Source organism: Panthera leo, chromosome D1, assembly GCF_018350215.1.
Source record: "Panthera leo isolate Ple1 chromosome D1, P.leo_Ple1_pat1.1, whole genome shotgun sequence".
Taxonomy (NCBI): Eukaryota; Metazoa; Chordata; class Mammalia; order Carnivora; family Felidae; genus Panthera; species Panthera leo.
Genome location: NC_056688.1, coordinates 63,707,601 through 63,715,526, shown reverse-complemented (window position 1 = coordinate 63,715,526; position 7,926 = coordinate 63,707,601). Strand labels below are relative to the sequence as shown.

Sequence of the window (7,926 nt, the reverse complement as noted above, 5' to 3'; positions counted from 1 at the left end):
TAGAGAAGAAATAAACAATATAGAAACAAAAAGAAAAACCAGTAAAACAGATCAATGAAACTAAGACCTGGTTCTTTGAAGAATTAAAAAATTGATAAACCTCTAGCCAAACATATCAACAACAAAAAAGAGGGAAAGGATCCAAATAGATAAAATCATGAATGAAAAAGGAGACATCACAACCAACACCACAGAAATACAAACAATTATGAAAATACTATGAAAAATTACAAGCCAACAAATTGGGCAATCTAGAAGAAATGGAAAAATTCCTAGAAACCCATGAGCTACTAAAACTGAAACAGAAAGAAATAGAAAATTTGAGCAGTCCCATAACCAGCAAAGAAATTGGATGAGTAATCAAAAATCCTCCAACAAACAAGAGTCCTGGGCCAGATAGTTTCTCAAGGGAATTCTACCAGATATTTAAAGAACACTTAATACCTATTCTTCTCACACTGTTCCAAAAAATAAAATGGAAAGAAAGCTTCCAAACTTATTCTATGAAGCCAGCATTACCTTAATTCCAAAAACCAGACAAAGACCCCACTAAAAAGGAGAATTACAGGACAATCCCTGATGAACCTGGATGGAAAGATTCTCAACAAGATACTAGCAAATCGAATTCAAGAGTATATTCAAAGAATTATTCACCATGATCAAGTGGGATTTATTCCTGGCCTGCAAGGGTGGTTCAATACCTGCAAATCAATGAACATGATACACTGCATAAATAAAAGAAAGGATAAGAAGCATATGATCATTTCAATAGATGCAGAAAAAGCTTTTAACAAAATACAACATCCTTTCTTGATAAAAGTCCTCAAGAAAATAGAGATAGAAGAAACATATCTCAATATCATAAATGCCATATACAAAAGACCCACAGCTAATATTACCCTCAGTGAGGAAAAACTGAGAGTTTTCCCCCTGAGATCAGGAACACGACAGGGATGTCCACTCTCACCACTGCTGCACTGTTGGTGGGAATGCAAACTGGTGCAGCCACTCTGGAAAACAGTATGGAGTTCCTCAAAAAATTAAAAATAGAACTATCCTTCAACCCAGCAGCTGCACTACTAGGTATTTATAAAGGATACAAAAATGCTGATTCGAAGGGGCACATGCACCCCAATTTTTATAATAGTGCTGTCAACAATAGCCAGAGTATGGAAAGACCCCAAATATCCATTGACTGATGAACGATAAATAAGATGTGGTATATATACATAGAATGAAATTTTACTTGGTGATCAAAAAGAATGAAATTTTTCCATTTGCAACAATGTGGATAGCTCTAGAGTGTATAAGGCTAAGTGAAATAAGTCAGAAAAAGACAAATATCGTACGATTTCACTCACAGGAAACTTAAGAAACAAAACAGATGAACATAGTGGAAGGGAAGGAAAAATAAGATAAAAACAGAGGGAGGTAAACCATAAAAGACTCTTAATAGAGAAGAAAAACAGGGTTACTGGAGGGGAGGTGGGTGGGGAGATGGACTAGATGGACAAGCATTAAGGAGGGCACTTGTTGGGTAAACAATAATAAGGATTAGATAATACTTTAATGATGTTGGGATATTGGCTAGCAATTTTGTTTAATGATGGATGTATTCCTTGTACATTTATTGAAATACACTATATATGGATCAAAAAAATCCATATATGCACATGCACACACACACACACACATGCACACACACACAGCCTTTCTTTGGTCCTGTTACCCTTTCTAGCCACTGCCTAATTTTTTTTTATTTTGTTCCCAAACTTTCCACTCACTCTGTTTTCTTTCATTGCCAAATAGATTCATGACTGAAATTTTTTCATCCATTTTCCCCTTTTTACCACTTTGCCACTTTTCTTTTTTTTTTAAGTTTTTAATGTTTATTTATTATTGAAAGAAAGAGAGCATGAGCGTGGGAGGGGCAGAGAGGGGGGAGACAGAATCTGAAGCAGGCTCCAGGCTCTGAGCTATCAGCACAGAGCCTGATGCAGGGCTCAAACTCACAACCGAGAGATCATGACCTGAGCTAGAGTTGAATGCTTAACTGACTGAGCCACCCAGGCACCCCCGACTGTATCCTCATTGGTTGGTTAGTTGGTTAGTTAGTTCGTTCATTAGTTAGAGTTTTTGGCAATTTGACACTCCTCTTTATCACAACTCTTCTCCATTCGATTCTTTTAAGTCTAATTTCTTGAACCTAAAGTCAGTTAATATTTGATTTTTGTCTCACTTATATGCCAGTCACTAGGTTAAACTACAGAATAATCACAACAAATGCAAAAGTTTCTTATTACAGCCAGTGTTTCCACAAACCTTGCACCCTTCTTTACTATTTCCTTGTGTCTTTCCAATACCCCTTCCATAGCTGGGGGAACAGAATTCTTTCCTAGTCCCCACCCTAACCCAACCCGGTTCCATCTCATCACTCCCAGGATTCTGTCTTTCCGACCATACCACAGAGAAATTAAAAGCCTCAACATAAATAAATTAAACCACTCACCTCTCTGACCACACATGCCTACAAACCTGTTAGCAATCCATCCTTTCCTCACAGGGAAGAGTTGTCTTTAAAAAAAAATTGCCTTAGCTACAATAAGGGTATTCCCTGTGCTCAAAACTTCACATACTTCTTCTTTGGCTATTTCTCTAACAATTACAACCTCTTTTCTCCCTTTATCTTCCTTATCTCCTATGCTATTGGTTTTCCTTCTAATAAAAGAATAAATATATTTATCATCTTACCCTTCACTCTAAGCTTTCCCATGTAGTGTGCTTTTCATCTCTTTGATGAATCTGTTCTGCACAATTCAAAGACACCTTTCAATGGCCAAACATACTGATTTTGCTTTTGGTTATCTTGCTTGATCTCTCAGTCATAATTAAAACTATGGATACTCTTGAAGATGTATTTTCCCTTGCTTTCTCTTATTCCTTTTTTCTCTAATGACATCCTTTCCTTTATCATCTTTTTCCTTCTGCTTATCTTTTAATATTGACATTTCCCTCATTTCTTCACTTTCTGAGTCTACACTCTCTGAATGACCTCATTTCTTCTGACTTTGGCTATCATTTAATTGTTGATGACTTCTATATCTCCATAAGCAACTGAGGCTTTTTTTTCAGAGTTCTGATTTACACAACAAACATCTTACAGGACCTCACTGACAATTTCCTTACATATATAATAGAAATAATGATGATGATGGTAGTATAAGTTTTCAGAACAACTTGGTTTGAATCTGAGTTCTATGAATTAATATATAGATCTTCTTGAGTAAGTAATTTCAGTTACACAAACCTCAGTTTCCACATCTATAAAATGAGGATATTAGTATCTAATTTCTCCATTTGCTGTAAAAATTAAATGTAATAACTTATATAAACACAGTTATTATTTGGTATATGACAAGTATTAATTATCTGTAATAATAACAAATAAATATTACTTAATGCACAAATATGAACCAGTCACTCTACACACATTTTCTCATTTAACTTTCAATTTAGGACAACAAAAATTGAAACTATTATACTCCTCTGTTTTTTCCATAATTTATTTTCTACATAAATACTCCCTTTCTTTCTTATATTGACACAGATACTAAGACAGTCTCTCAGGCTGAAAGGGGGAGACATTTTTCTCCCTTCCTTTCTTTCTACCTACTAGACAGGTGAAATAGTCACTAGATTGTATCTCAGATCTCAAATTTCTCTCCTCCTCTCTATTCCCAGTTATCATCAACCTATTTTCTGACCCTATACTTTCTATTTGTTATACTTCTATGATCTCTCTGCCTCCTGTATTGCTCTTTCAAAAAATAGAATAGAAGTGGGGCGCCTGGGTGGCTCCGTTGGTTAAGTGCCCAACTCTTGATTTTGGCCCAGGTCATGATCTCACAGTTCATTAGTTTGGGTTCTGTGCTGGCAGTGCAGGGGCTGTTTGGGATTCTCTCTCTCTCCCTCCCTCCCTCTCTCTCTCTTTCTCTCTCTCAAGATAAATTTTTAAAAAGAGAATAGAATAATCTTTAGAAAGTGACAATCATATAATTTTCAATTCTCCCATTAAATCAATTCAGTGATTCTCCGTTGCTTATAGACTGAAATCCAAATGCCTGATCAAATCCTACAGCATCTCTACCTGACTGCGGCTGTCTGAAAGGCCATCCTTCCCCACTTCCTAACTCCTAATTCATGTCCCTGCTATACCCAAAGGTACAGGAATCTGTGTCTTTGCCTGTGCCATTTCCTCTATCGAAGTTCACTTCTGCCTTATCAACTAGATAAACTCCTAGTCATCCTTCAGTATTCTCCTCTGACACTTCTTCACCCAATCTTTCTAGAAGTCTACTAAGCTGAGCTGTTATTTTCCATCTCTCTCGGTTTCTCTAGGTTTTATACCTACCACTATTCATACATATTTTCTGTCATACAATATATATTTACTTTCAAGTCGCTGTTTTTTTCTAGTTTATGAATTCTTAAGACAAAGATTCTCAGTGACTTTATCCCCATCTCTTGACACAGATAACTTTTTCAAAAAAAAATCTATTTAACAAATCAATATGTGTATATCCCATGCACATATTACCACACATTTTATACATATTTTTACTTATATTCCCAAACACAAACACTTATACAACCAGGAACCATAAAGCATGAAAGTAGGAAAAATAAGGCATGTTCACCTAGGCTTGGAGTAGGTAAAGTTGCACAAATAATGTTTTTTTTTTTCTTCCTACCTTGAACTCAAGAAGAAAATTACCAATTGGCCACTTTACCTTCTGCATGAGATCAGGGTAAAGTATGTACACTGTGACAGAGATGATAGAGCAAACTATTGGGTCTTTCGGTAACAAAAGTCCTCAAAAGCTGTCATATTCATCTCAGTTTCTAGATCCAGAGATTTTCAAAATCAAAATACCAGGTTTCCATGTAGGCTTCTGCCTGTAGCAATGGGAAAAGTACAAGGGGATGGAAGCAGAGTCAGCAAAGGGCAGAGAAGTATCGGCCAGGGTCCAGTTGTTACAAAATGAGGTCAATGTGGAAAGTTATTACCATAGAGATTTTAGTGTAAAAGTCCTAATTTTTTTCTACTGTACAGAATCTGATCCCTGCAGGTACCTTGGAACAGAATCTCTGTACCAAGTTCTTGCAAAGAGAGTTAAAGATAAGTGCCCCACACATCAAAAAAGGAAAGTTCGTGTTGAAGAGGAAAGGCCAATTCTTCACAAATCTTGCAGAAGCTCCTAAAGAGATGTAGTCCCCTGGACAATTCCCTACTCTTACCTGCTGGGCTGGGCTAAGCACAGAGCAGTGGAGTCGCTGGTGAGGGGTCAAGGGCTGAGTATAGGATGGTGAAATCTGCAGTCTGAAGATCCAAATCCCACTTGGCACTTCTTCCAGGATTTTTATTCCCTGACACTCAGAACATTTCTCTATCCTAAACTGTTGCCAACCACTTGTCAAAGACAAAAACCTAAATTCTCTAAGGGCCTGAACAGTGGTTTTTCCTAAGAGGAAGTTATTAAAAATGAAGTCCTGAGAGCTGAGATAAACAGTACATTCCCATGAGTCTGGCTTCATAAAATTCTCTGAAGCTCTTTGTATTATGCTTGTAGACACAGATTACAATCTCTGGGTCTCCCTTGATTTTAAACTCTACTAAAAAGAGACAAAATTTAAATAGTGATATGGAATCCAATGTATATTTGTTATTCAACAGAGCAATTCTATTTCTAGGCTCCTACGAGAAATTAAATATTTTGTTCACAGAAAATTACAATTGTTCTTATCAGCTTTATTCAAACTATCCAAAAAACTCGAAAAAAACCCCAAATGTGTGTCAATAGATGAATACACAAATAAACTAGTGTATCCTTATAGTGCACTCATTTAACAGAATACTACTCAGGTTTTTAAACATATTTATTAATTTTTGGGATAGCACCAGTAGGGGAGCGACAGAGAGAGGGGGACAGAAGATCCAACGCAGGTTCTGCACAGAGAGGCTGACAGAAAAAAGCCCGATGTGGGGCTTGAACTCACAAATGACAAGATCATGACCTGAGCCAAAGTCAGACACTCAACCGACTGAGCCACCCAGGTGACCCAACTCAGTATTTTTTTTAATGAACTGCTGAAAAATGTAACATCATAATTGAATCCAAAAAACACTGTGCTGAACAAAAGAACTAATCACAAAAAAGTTCATACTGTATGATTCCATTTTTATGAAATTCGAGAGTCAGTAGCTACTTGGGGACCAGTGTATAAGAAATGACAGCAACCCAGCGTGCCCCTTCCTCACTGCCCTCCAAATCCTGCTGCAGCCATTGCTGCAACCACGATGCCGAAATAAAAGAAGCAGAATCAGTAGCAGCTGCCACCACCACAGCAGCCCCCGCTGCCAGAGCAGGAAGAGAGTAGAGTCGAGGAGGGTGGGAGTCCCATAGGACCACCCAGGATTCTGGGTGCCCCCCATGGCCAAATGGAAAGCCGGGTGACCCCAAGTCAGTCCCAAGCTGGAATCCTCCCACATGTCCACCATCAGTAGAATAGATAAATAAGTTGTTGTGTGTGCATGCAATGGGAGACTACACTGCAAGAAAATGAATGGACTCCTGCTATAGGCAACCTGGATTAATTCTCACAAACACGATGTTGAGTGAAAGGAGCCAGATAGGAAAGAATGCAGATTCTCTTCACAGAAGTCCTCCAGGATCAAGGGGACCAATGATTTCACCACTACTGAGTCTCAAACCTCTTCCCTGGGGCAGAGGCCCAATTCGGGGGGCCTAGGCCCCAGATGTGGCCCATATGGTCGTGGTTGGTGGGGGTCCAGTACTGAACCTCCTTTTCCTGGACCACGCCGTGGGGGTCCTTCCAGGGGAGGCTTTCACAAAGAGCAGAGAAAAATCCTCAAAAGCTCATAAGTTGGTCTCTATCTGCCCACCCAAGGATGGCCCCAAAGTTATGGAAGACAAATCCAACCACCCTGTCTGCTGACACTTTGCCAAAAAAGGGCCACTGTCGATATGAGGACCTCTGTGCCTTCTACCATGCAGGCATCAATGGACCTCCTCTGTGAGACTGTGCCTTCCCATCCAGGCTGGAAGGAGCCATTTGGACCTAGCAGTCATATATTTCCCTGTGGCCCTGTGATGGCTACTGTGAGGCTGTTCCCCCCACCACCCTCAATCAGTGACACCCACCTCCATCCATCCCCTCCCCATTTGGGGTCCAGAGTTGTGTTTCATCACTGGTGCCAGTGTGTGGTCTTTCTTCTGATCCAGCCTCTAGAGACTCGCCTTCAAGACCCCATCTTTGCTCCCTTCAACTGCCTTCTGGATCCTCTTCCCCCTCACCAACTGACTGAACAGGAAACCTCTTTGGTGCTGTTTCTTATGCATCCGTTCACCCAGTCCCCAGTACTGCCCTTGATTCCTGAGAGCCCTGGAGCAGTTTCCTAGCACTCCCTTCTAGCTGCTTAAGTCCTTTTTAAAATGAAACAACCCTTACCTCCAAAGTTGCCAGTTGTCCTGTGAAACTCACCAGGTTGACCTGGGGTCAAGTATGGATGACTGGTTCAGAGTTACTCCCTGAAAGGACGCTCTCCCTGCTTTTGGATTTTGTAATTTCTGCATCAGTAGCATGATCTCCACCACTCTGGTCTGCGATCACTGTGCTTTGTGAAACTGCCCATCCCCTTGTATGCAGCCTCTCTCAGTGTCCGTGGCCTCTTTGTGACTTCCCAACACTAGAGTAAGTTTTTCTGCCAAAACAAATGAGACTTGGTGCCCATACCTCCCAACATGGGAGAATTGTGAACCTTTCTGCAAGACTGCCTCCCTGGTCTCCCCATCCTGGCGTTGGTTTTTCTGGGTTTGACACAAGTCCATGAGATGTCCTCTAAAG

General features: G+C 39.7%; 1 pseudogene; it reads left to right on the top strand.

Annotated features, from left to right (window-relative positions):
- The first annotated feature begins 6,358 nt into the window (after positions 1-6,358).
- LOC122201412 lies at positions 6,359-7,099 on the top strand (annotated as a pseudogene).
- Positions 7,100-7,926: the final 827 nt, after the last annotated feature.